Source organism: Mustela putorius, unplaced genomic scaffold, assembly GCF_011764305.1.
Source record: "Mustela putorius furo isolate JIRA1106 unplaced genomic scaffold, ASM1176430v1.1 tig00000407_pilon_pilon_pilon, whole genome shotgun sequence".
In the NCBI taxonomy this organism is placed as follows: domain Eukaryota; kingdom Metazoa; phylum Chordata; class Mammalia; order Carnivora; family Mustelidae; genus Mustela; species Mustela putorius.
The window spans coordinates 20,810,925-20,828,756 of NW_025421373.1; the positions used below are offsets into that span (position 1 = coordinate 20,810,925).

The following is a 17,832-nucleotide window of genomic DNA, read 5'->3' on the forward strand; positions in this document are numbered from 1 at the left end:
AGAATTGGTTACTGGGGGTCTTTGCGGTTCCATACAAATTTTAGGATTGTTTGTTCTAACTCTGTGAGAAATACTGTTGGTATTTTGATGGGGATTGCATTAAATGTGTAAATTGCTTTGGGTGGTATAGATATTTTAACAATATTTGTTCTTCCAATCTATGAGCATGGAATGTCTTTACATTTCTTTGTGTCATCTTCAATTTCTTTCATGAGTGGTCTATAGTTTTCAGGGTACAGGTCTTTCATTTCTTTGGTTAGGTTATTTCCAGGGTATCCTGTTTTTGGTGCAATTGTAAATGAGATTGATGTCTTAATTTCTCTTTCTGCTGCTTCATTCTTGGTGTATAGGAATGCAACGGATTTCTGTACATTGATTTTGTATGCTGAAATTTTACTCAACTTTTTTTACTCTTTCCATGAATACCTTAAGACATAAGGGAAAAGATTTTCATTTAGTTTATAAAGCAAAGTTTAAAAAAAACTAATATCCATCAACAAATGTTTAAATTACGTTTAGCCACACGGTATACTCCATGTGATCATGGGATGACTAAGAAGACTTAAATAATGTAGAAAAGATGATAAGTAAAGATAAGAAACAGGACTTACACAAGATTGTCTGACTTATATGAAAAATGCATCCATAGAAAAATGTATTTCATCATATTTCCTGTTACTATTTACAGTCGCTGATATTTAGCAGGTATAATTCCAGGCAATTGCTCAAGCATCCCCATGTGCCAGACCCTGAACTTTTTATAGAGCATTCTACGGATATCCTCTTTTAAACAGTAAATATAGATGAGATTATATCTTTTTTCCTAACCTTTACCACTAAAGCTTTTATTTTTTAGCACAGACCACTCCAAGTGGGATGTTCCCAACCTTAAAACAGACGTTTATGGAAGTATATTTTATGTATCATAGAATTTATCCATTTTGAGTATACAATTCAGTGATTCCTAGGAACCTTACTGAGTGGCGCAATCATCACCATAACCCAGTTTTAGAACAGTTTTATTCCCACAATAAGAGTCCTCTTGCTCATTTATATTTAATCTTCAGTCCCACTTCCAGCCCCAGGCAACTATTAATCTACTTTCTATCTCTATAAATTTGCCTTTTTTGGATATTTCATATGAATGGAGTCATATAACATGTAGTCCTTTGGCCTTTTGTATCTGACTTCTTTCACTTAGCAAAATGTTTTGGAGTTTCATCCATGCCATAGGCTATGTTGGCAGTTTATTGCTAAATAAATTTTCCATTGTGCAGATACAGCCCCTTTTGTCTATTCATGCACCATATTGAGGACATTTATTTTGCTTCCCAACTTGGGGATGTTATGAATATACCCATTTTTAAAAGATTTTTTTAATTATTTTATTTATTTGACAGAGATCACAAGCAGGCAGAGAGGCAGGCAGAGAGAGAGGAGGAAGCAGGCTCCCTGATGAGCAGAGAGCCTGATGCGGGGTTCGATCCCAGGACCCTGAGATCATGACCTGCACCAAAAGCAGAGGTTTAACCCACTGAGCCACCCAGGCGCCCCTGAAGATACCCATTTTTCAGATGAAGAAACTGACTCCTACAGACTCAGTAACTCCCCCTAAGATTGCACAGCTACTCAATGTCAGAGCCAAGGTTTGCCTCCAAGCTTACCCAACTCCAGAGCCCAACCACTCAGTTGATTGCTGGACAATAAAATCAGGTGATTGTATCCTATCTCACATTTTTCAATCAGGTGATTGATGCTTTCCCTTTACATTTTTGTTTCTCTGTGTTCTACAACTCATGTTTTGTCACTTAAAACTTTGAAAGAAGTCTTTAAATACCTTTAAACTGTGAGCAATGAAACGGTGACATGCTGTCTCTTCAGGAAGCAAGTGTAATTTAGAGACAGGACATTAGCTTTATTCCTTCAGTAAAACTGTCCAATTTCAGTCCTCAACAAAAGGTCAACCAAAGATGGAACCATGGCAGCAGGCTACCCAGAAATGCTTTGGAAGTTCATCTCCAGCCCCCACGGAAGCTTCCTGGATTCCACATGCTCACCACCACTGGAGTTGCTGTTTCAAGCTGACTACTGATGATGGGGCCATAAGCCAGCTGAGCGACAGTAGTAAAATGCCCCTCAATGAAAATATTTTCTAACCAATTGGTTCTTTCTGAAGTCAGACAGTAGTTGAATAAATCCTGATATTTTTACAGGCCCTTTTGTCTTTTAATGCTTCAACATGTTTTACAGGCTACCTGTATGCCTTTTATGTCCCAAAGATACACATTTTAATTAAATACATGAAAATACATAAAATACATGAAAAGGTTCTTGACATCACTCATCAGCTGGGAAATGCAAACCAAAACCATAACTAGGTATCACCTCACACCTGTCAGAATGGCTGTCATCAAAAAAGACAAGAAATAAAAGTGTTGGCAAAGATGTGGAGAAAAGGGAACCCTGGCACACTGGTGGTAGGAATGGAAACTGGTGCAGCCACTATGGGAAACAGTACAGAAGGTCCTCAACGTATTAAAAATAGAACTACGCTATAATCCAGCAATCCCATTTCTGGGTGATGAAGATCACCATCTTATGTGCGCTCCCATGTTCATTGCAGCATTATTCATGATAGCTAAGATAATGGAAACAATTTAAGTGCCCACAACAGATAAATGGATAAGGATGTTTTAGTTACATAATAAGCCCACAGTGGGATAGTATTTAGCCATGAGAAAGAAGGAAATTCTGCCATTTGTGACAGCTTGGATAAACTTTGAGACCATCAGGTTAAGTGAAGTAAGAAAGAGAAAAACTGTATGATATCACTTATATGTGGAAACTCATTTTAGGCCAACTCAGAGGAACAGAAAGTAAAGTTGTGGTTACCAGGGGCTGGGAAGATGACAGACATGGGGAGATAGTGGTCAAAGGGTACAAAATTCCAGTTATGAGATTAATAAATTCTGGGGATCTAATGTCCAACATGGTGATTTTAGCTAATAATACTGTATTGTACACTTGAATGTTGCTAAGAGAGGATCTTAAAAGTTCTAACCACAATAAAAAATGGTAATTATGGGACATGATGGAAATGTTAGCTAATGCAATGGTGGTAATCATTTTGTGGTATATTAATGTATCAAATAAACACGTCATATACCTTAAATTCCCTATATGTCAATTATAATCTCAAAAACATTGGGGCAGAGGAAGAAAATACAGATTATTAGGATATGGCAGCCAGCTTCCAAGATGACCCCCGCTTCCAGATATTCATACCTTGAATCGTCCCTCACCACTTTATACCAGAATGGGTCTTGTGTGTACAACAAAATGTGCAAAAGTGACACGTAACTGCAGAGACTAGCAGAGACTTTGCTGCTTCTGCCTTAGCATCTCCCTTATACTCCCTCTCTCATCACTGGTTCTGAAGGAAGCCATGTCATAGTCAGCTTTATGGAGAAGCTTGTGTGGTGAAAATCTAAAGACTCTTGCCAACAGGCATAGGACGGAGACTTGGAAGAGATCCCCCGAACCCCAATTCAGTTTTCAGAGACTGCGGCCCTCGCTGCCATGTTTACCACAACCTCTGTGGAGATCCTGAGTTAGTTCCAACCAGCTCAGTGCCTCCACATTCCCGGCCCTCAAAAACTGCCAAAGATTATTAATGCTTATAGTTTCTAGAGCTAAATTTAGGGGAAATTTGTTATTTATCAATGCGTAACTAATACCTAGCGGAAATCAGCCCAGCATTTCACACCCCAGAAATTACTGCTAACATCTTGGTATGTAATCTTTGTCTCTCTTTTTCTGTATTTTATTAATAGTTATAAAATGTGAATAGAAGCTTGTGTGGAAAACATTATGGCATTTCTTCAAAAAATTAAATAGAATTACCATATGATTCGACAATTCCTCTTCTAGGTATATACCCAAAGGAATTAAAATCAGGGATTCAAATGGTTATCTGTAGATCCATGTTCATAGAAGCCTTATTCACAATAGCTAAAAGTGGAAACAGCCCAAGTGTTCAAAGATGGAAGAATGGATCAACAAAATGTAGACTACATATACAATGGAGAATTACTCAGACTTAAGAAGGAAAGAGATTCTGATCTCCATCTGCATTATAACACAAATGAAACTTGAAGACCTTATGCTAAATGAAATAATCCAAATGCAAAAAAACAAATACTGCATGATTCTACTTCTACAAGGTATCTAAAATAGTCAACTTCCTAGGGACAGAAGTGGAAAAATGGTTACCAGAAACTGAGGGAGGAGGTGAAGGGGAGTCATTGTTTAAGTGGGTACAGAGTTTGGGATGATGTAAAATTTCTGGAGGTGAATATTGGTGATGGTTGCACAAAAATGTGAATTTATTTAATGTCATTGATTGTACACTTAAAAATGGCTAAAATGGTAGATTTTATGCCATGAATATACAATGAAAGTATATTAACATAAAATGATATCAATTTAATACATACCTTTATGGAGTTTCCTCAAAAAGCAGAAAATAGAACTACTCAACAATCCAGCAATCATGCTATTGGGTATTTACCTAAAGCGCACAAAAATACTAATTCAAAGGAATACAGGCACCTCAATGTTTATAGCAACATTATCTACAATAGCTACAATAGCCAAACTATACAAAGAGCCTTAGTGCCCATCACCTGATAAGATAAAGAAGATGTGAGATAGATAAATAAATAGATAGATATTACAATGGAATATAAGCAATAAAAAATAATCAAATCTTGCATTTGCAATAGCATGGGTGGACCTAGAGGATATTAGGCTAAGCGAAAGAAGGCAGAGAAAGTTAAATACCAAATAATTTAACTCATATGTGGAATTTAAGAAACAAAACAAATGAGCAAAGGGAAAGAAAGAGAGAGGCAAACGAAGAAACAGACTCCTGTTACCAGAGGGATGGTGGATGGAGGATGGGTGAAATAGCCGATGGGGATTAGGGAGCACACTTGTGATGAACACCGGGTGATGTATGAAAGTGATAAATCACTGTATTGTATACCTGAAACTAATATAGCACTGTATGTTACCCAACTAAATTAAATAGAAACTGAAACTTAAAAAAACTTTAGAAAATCATCATCAACCTTTCTATTCAATATCATGGCAATCCTTCCATGTCAAGTAGACTACATTCTTCTTCTTCTTTTTTTTTTTTTTTAAGATTTTATTTATTTATTTATTTATTTGTCAGAGAGAGAGAGAGAGAGAGAGAGAGAGCGCGCGTGTGCACAAGCAGGCAGAGTGGCAGGCAGAGGTGGAAAGAGAAGCCGGCTCCTTGCCGAGCAAGGAGCCGGATATGGGACTTGATCCCAGGACCCTGGGATCATGACGTGAGCCGAAGGTAGCGGCCTAAGCGACTGAGCCACCCAACTGTCCCTAGCATACATTATTCTTAATGCCTGGATAGGAATGCATTTGATGGACATATTCTCACTTGGTTTTGAGGAAGTCATAGAACTTTGATTTACAGACCCACTGACTTCTCCAATTATGTCTTTTAGTGTGGTTGCTTGTATAAGGGCCTGCTTAGCCAGAGCGAGCCATTTTGTTGTTTATGCAGTAAACTTAGATTGACCTTGCCCTCCCCCCCCCCCCCGAGAAACTTACTTAGAAACAAGTCTGGGAAACCAGAAAAATATGACTGACCAGCCCCTGATAACAGAGCCCATGTATCAGGAAGTGTCAGGTCAGGGGGAGGTAACAGAGCCCAGAATACAAGGATGACCCAAGCCAGGTGGAGACATCTAATCAGGAAAGCACCTCCCTAACCACCCAAGAATGTGGGCCCTGCCTTTTAGGTTCCAATTCTGACCAGACTGATAGGCTAGTTCAAATAACTACTATAGGGTGAATTGTAATTCAATTGGCCACCTGTGTGTGGCCAGGCTCAACCACATGGCCTTTACTCTATAAAAGTTAGTCTGTGAGGCTGGGAGGGGTCTCCTCTTTGCAAGAGACGGCCCTGGCCCGTCAGTTTGATTCTCCATGCTTGTCGCGAAATAAAGCTTTGCTTGACCTTTGCTTTGTATCAGTCTCGCTCCTTTGACCATGGACCCAACAGCTTGTCCCTGTCTCTGTCCCTATCTCTGTCTCTCAGGTTTTTTACTGCAGACTTTGAGTTTCTCTCTCTAAAAGGTCAGGCGTTGGGTGCCTGGGTGGCTCAGTGGACTAAGCCACTGCCTTCGGCTCAGGTCATGATCTCAGGGTCCTGGGATCGAGTCCCACATCGTGCTCTCTGCTCAGCAGAGAGCCTGCCTCCTCCTCTCTCTCTCTCTGCCTACTTGTGATCTTTCTCTGTCAAATATATAAATTCTTAAAATAAATAAATAAATAAAAATTTAAAAAAGTAAAAGGTCAGGCGTTGCTCAATAAATAAATAACCAAATAAATAAAGTGGGGGATGGGAGGACTCATTTAAATTCTCTTTCTCACAGATTTGTTCTTTCTTGCCTTGCTTCCTGCATCCCTCATCTAAAACGTATTGTGAAACAGAAGCCCATAAACCATGAGAAGGCATTAAATAAATCTATTTGTTATCTAGTTGTTTCTTTAGTCTTCTTTTTATTATAGGATGGTTGCTCAACTTTATCCGTGTTAGCAAATTTCCCTTATTGATAATTTTATCCCCTTCTCTGGCTAATTGAGACGCTTTCATTTATTTCTCCTTAATTAGCTTGGGATTTTCTTGCCAATAAAGTGCGCCCTGCTGCTGTTCAGAATCTTACCACACTTGTAAGGCTCATTCGGAGCACAATCTTTCTGTGCTGACATGTGATTACGGGTTAGAAGGAAGACACGCTAATGGACTCCCGAGAGACCTGGACGACAGAGGCACCCTGGCAGGACGACCGGCTGCGAGCTCTGCTGAGCGGCGGGAGGGGAACAGGTTCGCGACTGCACGTTGAAAGCTGCTCCTATCCGCAGAGAAGAGCTTTCAAAGAGATTTTTCTGAAACTTCGTTTTGGGTTTGTGAATGTGCTCTACGGGTAAGGTGACCACATGTTTGGGGCTGTGCCTCCCGGGAGGCGCAACTTTCCAACACACCTCATTTTGCAGGTTCAGAAATCTGATTTTATCAGAGGTGTGTAACATGACTTGTTCACCTTCTGAACTTGTAGAAGGCTGGTTTGACAGAAAGAAAGAGAGAGAGAGAGAGAGAGGGAGGGAGGGAGGGAAGGAGTGAGGACGGAAGAGGGAGAAAAGAAAGGAAAGGATAATAAAAAGTCAACCTGAGAATTTCCACCTAACAGTACCTATCAGGTGGGTCAAGTCAATATTTTCCTTTCTCAATAGGGAACTTTTGCCCCCTCCTGAGTTCAGATTTTGGGTTTTGGTGTCAGACCACCAAAGGTACAATAGTTCGTGATGTTGGGGAAGCTACCTGAACTTCAATTTCCTCCATCAAGTGGAAAACAAGTAACTATATTGTAAGACTGTGAGGAATAGGTATAAAACAGTACATAAAACACCTAGCACAGTTACTAGTCGTGTTCACAGTAAGCTCCTCATCCCTTTTTCCTCCTCCTAGGTGGCAGGAAGGAATTTATAATCAAGTCATAAACCCCCAGGGCACCCACTCAACAAGCTGGCCCACTGTTGCCTGGACAGTTGGGCAGATGTGTGGGCCTGTACTGTGGTAAGTACAGAGGAGGACACACACGACTCGGCACAGTGCCTGCCCTCCGAAGACACGTGCTCGCTCACACACACACACACACACACACACACACACACGCCCACAGAACCCGTGTTCATCAAGATTAAAGTCTTACCGGAGTGTGAGTCCTGGGCCTCTGACAGCCTGTCGGGAAGTGACTGCACTTTCCCCGACCGCTGGCAGGCATTGTAGGTAGACAGAAAAAATCTCTTACATATACATTATATGCATATATATATGCACATATGCATATATATATATTAAGGCCTTATTTATTCATATATAAAGTTTTAAGGAAAACTTTATAGCATATAGTTTAAGGAAAAAAGAGTAAAATTCAAATAGAAGCTTCTCCATTTGTACTTTTGGCCTTAATAAAGAAAACAGAAAAGAAAAAGTAAAGAAAACAGATGAATGAGAAAAGCTACCATGGGGGGATAGGAAGTTTACTGATAAAAATGATGGGGGTGATCTCTTCTTTTGGGGGGTATCTGGGGTGGGAACACTGGCCCTCAGCATATGAATTGTAAGGCGTGTGTAATGATTATAAACAAGGGGTTTTTTGCTTTATGAAATCTTTTTTAAAAAGTATTTATTTATTTTAGTAATCTTTACACCCAATGTGGGGCTTGAACTCATGACCCTGAGATCCAGAGTTGCATACTCCCCCAGCAGAGCTAGCCAGGAGTGCCACTTGATGAAATCTCAAAGTAGCTGAGCACGCGCTCAGTTAGCTAGCTGCCTCCCGGTCTCAGCATCAGCCTTGCTGCTCCCTGAACGACTTCTATGATTCACATGGGTTCTGGTTAGCTTAGAGATGGTATCTCTTGCTGACTGATCTGTATCCCAGGAATATTTCTGTTTGTCCTGAGGCCTGTACCCCAATATGAATGGCCAAGGAGGCAGACCATACTGTCCGCCGAGGTATTTTGGTTGAGGGATTTGGTGTTCTTAGATCTAAATTCACTGCTCTTAAGCAGTGCTCATGTTCGCTATGTGTTACACGGTATCACCACTTCATTTTCTGCCCGATCTCCTAAAAGCATTTGAGGTTTTCATCCTAGCTTTAGAGTAAGCAAAGCCTTTAGAGTTTAGCTGAATCCTACCTCTCTAGGTAGCCCCATCAGTAACAAAATTCCTACCCTAGTAACACTTGATAGATGATATTCCCTAAGGAATGTCCCAAGGTCTCTGTGACTTTGTCGGGCCTGTCCTGGTAGAATGCTTCTCCTGCCTTTGTTTTCAACCTGACCAATCTCTACTGCTCCCTCGGGTCTCTGTGAGGCTTTCCTCCCTGAGTCTGCCCTGCCCCCTCCCTAGAATTAGTCAAACCTCCCTCGGAAGAGCTTGTCTCTCCTCCAAGCACAGTGTGTTTATTGGAAAACAAATATGTCACAACCATTTCAGAAGTTCCTTAAAGGCAAAAACCAGGTGGTCTCTGGTTTTTGTAGGATCCTTTGTGGCACTGAATCCTTTCTCAAGCATCTGCTATGTATGGAGTCTCCAAAGATAACAGGTGATGAGTTTCCTTATCTCGGACCAGGTCCGGGTGCAAGGCCAGTGAGCAGAATCTCTCTGGGTTCTCAACCTGTTCCAACACAGCCCTTTGTCACTGCTGATGGGGCACTTCTGATGATACTCCTCACTGTGCTGGGGCCCCTGACATCCTCTGCTAGGGGAAGGCAGACAAAGCAGAAAATCTGCTCTTTAGTCTTTATGCTTTCTTTTCTTTGATACCGAAGAATTGGCAGGAGCAGGTCTGACCTTCCGATGTTAGACTTGGGGGAGCCTCCTGCATCTACTTAGTACCAAACACTCTCTTTTATCTGGCTGTTGCCCAAGCTGTTCTTGCCCAGGTGCACATAACCACTTGGGTGGGTGGCCACCCCTGGTGATTTTAAGTTATAGGAGAGTAGAAATATGTGAATCTTGTTGCTCCAGGAAATCCAGTTATCCTTCTAGTTCTAAAATAAAATCTAGCGGATGTTTGTTAGAGACTCCATAATTCGTTCTTCAAAGGAAGGAAGAAAGATTAAATGTTATTTACATACCTACAACTAGGATAGGCAGACATTTGGGCTTTGGGATAAGCAATGGTCTGGGGAATTTTGAAGGAGAGACAATCAAGGAAATTGCAACTCTTTCAGCTCAAACGGAAGCATCAATTAGAGAAGAAACCAGAAATGGAGAGAATGTCTATTGTCTAATTCAAGGCTGATGGACTTCCTAAGTGTTTTAGACTAGAACAAGCTCACATTTGGAAAGTGCTCTGAGCTCTTTAAATAGTAGTTCAGATATATTAGATATAATCAAATATGTAGTCACGTAAGGATGTTAAAACCTTTTTTTCTCTCTCAAAATTCTCTGTGTTAGGTTTTAAAAATACAAGTGATGGCAGGGTCCTTGCAAAAGGATTGCCATTCCTTTCTCTCTGTAATAGTCTGTAAAAGTTCTGCATCTAAATAAAATTATGTGCAATCTTAACACTTTGCCCAGCTTAGATTCTGGCTATGTTGGGATATTTGAACCCAATACCCCATAAGAGATGGCTGCAGTTCTCCTGTTCACTTCCTACTGTGGGTATTTTCCCCTGTTTTGAAATCAGAAAAAGGAAATCCAATCCTGAGGGTTCCATTCCTGGCATATTTATGCCCCAGGCAGATTGAGGGTGTAAAATAGACTTTTCACAAATGAAGAGACAACACGCTTTTCAGCCCAGGACAGGAAACTTCAGCTGTTGCCAAGACAACTGTAGGATTCTGGCTCCTGGACTGGCTGCCTGAGGAGTATCTCAGAGCCCCAGCCTCCTGGGCTGTCACTCACTGTCAGACCAAATGCAAAAGCCTTGGTAGTGAATTCACAGTGAGAATAGAGAATTACTCTATAGGCTTTCCAGAAACAATGAGACCATCTCGGAGTCTCCCAGGAACAAAGTATATACATCATATTCTTCAAAAGTTAGTAACTGAATGATATGATAGTGGCAGGTACATGCCATTATACATTTGTCAAAATTCATAAATTAATGTACGAAAACCCTAATGTAATCTATGGGGCTCGGGTTGTTAGGAGGTGACAGTGAATGCTCGTTAGTCGTAGTGTGTGTACCTCTCTGGTGAGGACACTGATAATGGCTGTATGTTGTGGCGGGAGAGCAAGGGTATACGGGAACTCTTTGTACTTTCTGCTCAATTTTGCTGTGAATCTAAAACTGCTTCAAATAATAACATTATATATGAATAAACAAACAAATACATAAGTGGAATCACTGGGGGTGGGTGGGAGGGACAAATCTGAAAGGCTCAAAGTGGGACTGCAGAATCAGTCTGTGCTTCAGCACAGAAACCCAATGGGTATGAAAGACCCAAAGAACACTCTGCTGCCTATAAGAACATCACGCTGCTCTCTGAGTGGGAAAATAATTTGGTTCACGTGGGCTGGGAAACTAGTCACCCTGGGATTAGACCGTGTTTCTTGTTTATACTCATGGCTGCAATGTAGAAACATGCTGAGATTTGTAAAGGTTCCAAAGGAGAGAATATGGCCTTAAGAAAGGTGATGTTTTATATAATGGCCTAATTAATGCTGATATCTCTCCATCTCGGCCCCCTGCCTTGAGCCAGGAAACCTTACTCCCTTACTCCCCCATGTCTATCCAGGGCCCAGACACTAGGGACTATTGTGTAACCTCTCGAGGTGCATCTGTATTTCTGCTGTTTGCTGTGGGCCCCTTCCTTCTCTTTCCCAGTCCCTCGTAGTAGTTTTTGTTGCAGCTACTACAGTCACCCTTGCAAAGAAAGTGGGGTGTGTAGTGCCAGGGAGTGGAGGAGATGGGTGTCAAAGTGAAGATGATGGGTTTCCCCCACCCCAAGAAAACAATCTTTGGGACTAATCCCAAACCTGGGATCAAGGGAGTACATGTTCACACCCACACCTTGCCACCCTGGGGAACTTTTTCCCACCCAAGTGGACCAGTCCAATCCAATGTCTGATTTTGACCTTGACAGGCCAAAAATATGACATTGGTATGAAAGTATGTACATGTTGAAAAGAGAAGAGCATTTAAGAGGCTGGGCTCTGGAGTCAGACCAGCAGGGGTTGAAGTTCTGTTCTATCACTTACAGCTAGATGGCCTTGGGCAAATTCCTTAACTTCTTGTCCCTCAGGTTCTTCATCTGTAAAATGAGGGTAATAATAGCACTCACCTCATTGTGAGAACTGAATGATGTCACCCATGTAAACCACTCAGGACAGCACCTTGCACGTTGCGGTCCTCCAAGTTGGCTTATTGATTTTTCTGGCCTCCTCTTGTTTAGACCCAGGCACGGCTATCTCACCGCTTGATATAATGCACTTGGGAACACGAAACTTAAGCCCCAACACAAGGAACAATGTATTCTGGTACAGTGGTATTAAGTTTCAATTTCATAACACAACTGAAAAAACAAACTTAATAAAATGTTGAGACTTTTCTAGAGGCTTGCAGTGACAAAAGTACAACCAACACAAATTGATCTGAATCCCTTTAAAGGCACCAAGGCCACTTTATGAAATCTGTTCCATGGCATGTTTACTTTAAGAGGCGAAGAAGTTTTAGATGATAAAATCCTTCTTATAATTAAAAACAAAAAGACTGTGGTAGTAAGGAATCCTATTATAGAGGTTACATTAGCTTAGTTCTTGTACTGTGTCTTGTTTTCAATCCATAAGGAGGAGGAGATTGTCCTCTATCAACTTCTTTTATGATCTCCGTGGGCCAAGATTGTGCCTAGACACACTTATGAGTTGGCTCTAAGCCTCATGGACCAGTCACTGGGGAAGTAAAGTTCTCCCTTCCCGCTTCCTCCATGTGTCCTCTTTACCAATCAAAGAAAAAAACTGGCCTCCTGGATTATTACCCATTGAGCTGTGTGGAAGCAGAATTGGGGGTACCTCTTGGACTTGAGTCACAACTTTACTTGTCCAAGGGGCTGTTGCTTTTATTGTAGTATTGGTGCTTTACAGATAAACACCCTAATGTTGAGTTGTGCTTGTATAAATTCTTTTATTATATTGATCATCCTGTGATAATAATTTAAAATGCTTCTGATGTTACCAATGCTTCTGATGTTACTAGAGAGATATCAAACCCAGTGCATAGGAAGGTAAAGGTGGTCTTCTGCCATGTTTCAAATAAAGACTTAAAAAATACATGTGGGATTATTTCTGTTACAGCAATGACCAAAAGAACTTTCTGTGATGGAAGATATGTCTGTTTTCCATGCTGCCCAACATGGTAGCTACTAGCCACATGTGAATATTGAGCTTCTGAAAAGTGGCTAGTGTGACTGAGGAACTCAATTTTTAATTTTATTTAATTCTAATGAGTTTAACATTTAAAAGTCACAAGTGGCCATGCCTACCAATTGGATGGTACAAGTTTAGAACTTGATTAAAAGTGATTTAACTTCTCAATCTCATTTTACTAATGTGCTAAAGGCTTGAACTGAGCCACTGGTTCTCAACACTGGCTATACAGTGAAATCCCCTGAGCAGCTTTGAAAAATACCAGTGTTTGGTCTCTCTTCCCAGTGCTATTTAGCGTATGGCCTGGGTGTTAAGGTTTTTTTAAGTCATTCAGATAATTTAAAGTATAGTCAAGATTGGGAACCCACACTGAAGTACGTTATCTTTAAGTTCTTTTCCAGTTGTAGATTTAGCTGCAAATTATACTGAATTTAGAATTCTTTAGGCATATAGAGCACTTGTTACTTTAGTGTCTCAGTAGAAAGTCAACTATGGGTATAAGCTTTTTGCAAAAGCTGTTCATCCTAAAACTTATCTAAAACTTAATTATTTGAAAACAGTTAAGCCAGGCTGACCTGATACACTTTTCTTTGGAGTTTTCCTAATTGATACAGACCATGGGTTCAGGCTATAGACAGGAGGCTATGTGTATGTACTTGTTTGGGGATCTGACTGAAGCCTTGTGTCAGGGTTTGGCCATCTGCCTGTGAAACAGCAGGGGGTGACCTCACTAAGTTATCCAAGCTGCAAGTTCATGGAGATCTCAGTGGGAGGTCCTTGGGCAAATCACTTGGAGCGCCATACAGCAACTGCTGAGTTTGTATCTTCCCTGAGATTAGAAAAACAGAGTTTTTGGCTAAGCCATTCTCTCCAAAGCTACCACAGACATGGTTCCAGAAAGTGTCAGGACAGTTGTTCCCAGAACTTCTAGGGCCTCAAACAAATGTACAATTCTTCTAGCTAATAAATGCCTCACATGATGAGTGAAATAGGTATGAGTATACAGTTTTTTAAAAACCTCAGTTTTAAAAGACTGTTTGACTCATAACTAGGGTTTTGTTTTTGTTTTTGCTTTTGAGGACCCTGATATTATATTTACATTTAAGAGTAAAGAACTATATATAGTCAAAATGTTAGAGATCACTGAGAAGGGAGAGAGACAGGATGACTTTACTAGATTGCTTTGTTTGCCATCATTTTAAAATAAGAGAATAGACATGGACCAATGGAACAAAACAGAGCCTGACACCAGACTTCACATATCACTACACATTTGGTATGATAGACACAGGGCTACAGATCACTGAGGACAAGACTGTTTAGTAAATCTCACTAGGGAAATGTTATGTATACATAAAAATAAAATAAAACTGGATCCCTACCTTACTCTAATAGGCTAGCCAATTCCAGGAAGAGTAAAGATCTAAATGTGGAAAGTATAACTTTTAGAAAAATTGTAGGATGCAAATTACTCTCCATTCCTTAAATCACGAAGATAAGACAATGGAAAAGACTGAAATTAGCCCTGCACAAAACTTAAAACTTCTACATATTAAGATAACAAAAAACAAAATTAAAAGAAGAAAATGCAGACCAGGAAAATAAACTTGTAATACACAGTTGATAACATTGAAGGTTCTTACAAAGCAAGAAGACCAAAAGAAAATTGGGCAAACAATCCAAACAAGCTATTCACAGACAAAGGCATTATATTTTCCTATAAAATTACCTGTCCACTGGGGCGCCTGGGTGGCTCAGTGGGTTAAGCCGCTGCCTTTGGCTCAGGTCATGATCTCAGGGTCCTGGGATCGAGTCCCGCATCGGGCTCTCTGCTCAGCAGGAAGCCTGCTTCCTTCTCTCTCTCTCTCTCTGCCTGCCTCTCAGTGTACTTGTGATTTCTGTCAAATAAATAAATAAAATCTTTAAAAAAAAAATTACCTGTCCACTAATTAGGTAAATCCAATTTCTTTCTTTCTTTCTTTCTTTCTTTCTTCTTCTTCTTCTTTTTTTTTTTTTTTTAATTTTAAGCAGTTTCCACACCCAATGTGGGCTTGAACTCATGACCCTGAGTTCAAGAGTCACATGCTCTACCAACTGAGCCAGCTGGGTGCCTCAAGGTAAATCCAATTTTAAAATAATATACCCATCAAACTGTCAAAATGTATAAAGAATGACAATGTCAAGAGTTGGTGAGGAAGTGGAACAACAGGAACCATCAAACACCGCTTTGAGAGTCAAATGGGCACAACCATTTTGGAAAGCATCCTGACAATACCTAGGAAAGTTAGAAGGCGTGCATATCCTATAGCTCAGCAATATCACTTGGAGCATGTATTCTAAAGAAATTTTTGCACATGATATTGAAGAAATTAATTAATGAAAGAGATATTAAATAAATAGACATTTAATATTCTTTATAAAAGCAAATAATTAAACAAAACTGCTATCAATCAGAAAAGTGTTAAGTTGTGGTACAAGTCTACAAATGAGTGAGTTAGCACTGTGAGTGTCAGTATGGAAATGTCTCAAATAAGACTGAGAGAAAACTAGTTGCAGAAGGATATTCCATATGCTATTTAAAAGATTTTATTTATTTATTTGACAAAGAGCGAGATCTCAAGTAGGTAGAGAGGCAGGTAGAGAGAGAGGGAAGCAGGCCCCCCGCTGAGCAGAGAGCCCGATTCGGGGCTCAATCCCAGGACCCTGAGATCATGACCTGAGCTGAAGGCAGAGGCTTAACCCACTGAGTCACCCAGGTGCCCCTCCATATGCTATTTATATAAAGCTTAAAACAAAATAATTTATTGTTTTTACATAAAAGTATCTACATATATGTGGTTGGTGGTCCTACATATGTAAATAGTTATTAAAAACATTCATGGTTTCATTTACTTTATGGAAGAAGGATGAGATTTGGGAGAAAAACACAAAGAGTTTTAAATATATCTAAAATGTTGTATTTATCAAGCAGAATGGTGGATTTGCAGATATTCATTATATATAGTTTGGATCTCCAAATGCCTCAGCAAGAAATAAAAAGCAGTAGGTTGCTGATCATCCAAAGAATATTTATTTATTTATTTCTAAAATATTTATTTATTTATTTCAGAGAAAGAGGTGGGGGCGGTGTGTGTGTGTGTATGCACGTGCACATGTGCAGCAGGAGAAGCAGAGGGAGCGGAAGAAAGAGAATCTCAAGCAGACTTGCTGCTGAGCATGGAGCCCAACATGGGTCTTGATCCTAGACCTGAGATCATGACCCTGAGCCAAAAACAAGAGTCAGATGCTTAGCCTACTAAGCCACCCAGGCGCCCCCAAAGATTATTTAATGATAAGATTTTGGTGATAAGGAACAACAACAACCACCACCAAGTTACAACTTGAGAACTCTTGGACTCCAATTTAGGAACTCTCAGATAGCCAACAATATAACTAACAGTTATTAAGCTTCGATGGGTGGTGCGTGTGTAGCTGGGTCTAAAACACAGGTGTACAGGCAATAACACTTAATTTTAATAAAGATCAACATCTTTTCTATTTCTGGCTACCATTTGGGTCTTGTCATTAGTGACAAAGAGGAAGCTGGTTTGGGGTGTAATCTATCCTGGAGATCCTTCTCTGGCTTCACTGTCCTGACTGGCTTTTTGTCACTGACTGTTGCAAAATGTGCCCTCCACTTGGGTAGCTCTCTATGCTCTTCCCCAGACATGCTTTGGGTGCAGAAATCCTTCTGGGAAAATGCCTGACCTGGCCTTGACTACATGGGCAGATGTGGAGTGGAAGCATTAATTGAATACCCTGTTATATACTTACATTTTGTCAGTAAGCTTACAGACTAGAAAGTGAAGGGAATTAGAACACTACCACAAAATATGCCACTTTGCCATAAGGATGATTTTGAGCTCTAAGTAACTGAAAAACAGCAGACATAGGAAAAGCTCTCTACCCTCTCACTTCTGTCTGAAAGTAGGGTATAAATTTCCCTTTGTAAAGCTGTCCCCTTCCTTTCTCTTGTACCCAGAAAAGAAGATGATTCTTGTCATTGAAGATAGCACCAACTTGAATCTGCATAAACAAGCCTATTAAAATGATCCTTATCTCTTCTGCTCATTTCTCTCATATATTTACCTTCCCTAAATTTATCGCTCCTAGAAGTCCAAACCCCTTTTTTTGGTCTTGTTGTAGCTCCACGATTTATAGCTCTGTGTTATAATGGTATATAAAATCTCAGGTCTAATTGCTACTTGGGATTTTCACTTCTTTCCTATGTAGCCCTCCATGCCACATAAAAGTATTGACATAAAATACAATTTATATGCCTTTTTTCTTGTTAATCAGTTTTTCCTTGATTTTCTTAGCAGGGCCTCAGTGATTGAACCTAAAAGCCTAGAGGAAAAAAAAAATTTCTTTCTCTACAAAAGGAAAATGGCATGTGGGAGATGGAAGGAAAGGTAACTGCTTAGGTAAACATGGCAGGAGTTGAAGACATATCTGATCACTAATGTTTTTTTAAAGATTTTATTTATTTATTTATTTGAGACAGAGAGAGAGAACAAGTGGTAGGGAGGAGCAGAGGGAGAGACAGAGAGAGAAGCTGGCTCACTGCTGAGCAGGAAGCTCATCATGGGGCTCGATCTCAGGACCTGGAGATCATGAGCTGAGCTGAAGGCAATGTTTAACAACTGAGCCACCCAGATGCCCCTGGTCAGTTATTTTTAAGAGTTCACTTATTTAAGAAAAAGTACACATATTTCAAGATAGCTAAAAAACATTGTATTTCAACTCCACATCTTGTCTGAAACATTTTTCCTACTAGACAATAGGTAATAAATGCTAACTAT

The 17,832-nt window shown here is 40.1% G+C and overlaps 1 long non-coding RNA gene across 1 annotated transcript in view; it reads right to left on the reverse strand.

The window, feature by feature from the left end:
• The window catches only part of LOC106004821, a 31,386-nt gene extending 18,958 nt beyond the window's left edge, over positions 1 to 12,428 (reverse strand). Inside the window, exon 1 of the long non-coding RNA XR_001177865.2 lies at positions 11,911 to 12,428. This is a non-coding gene — a long non-coding RNA (uncharacterized LOC106004821). The remainder of the gene's footprint in view (positions 1 to 11,910) is intronic.
• Positions 12,429 to 17,832: the final 5,404 nt, after the last annotated feature.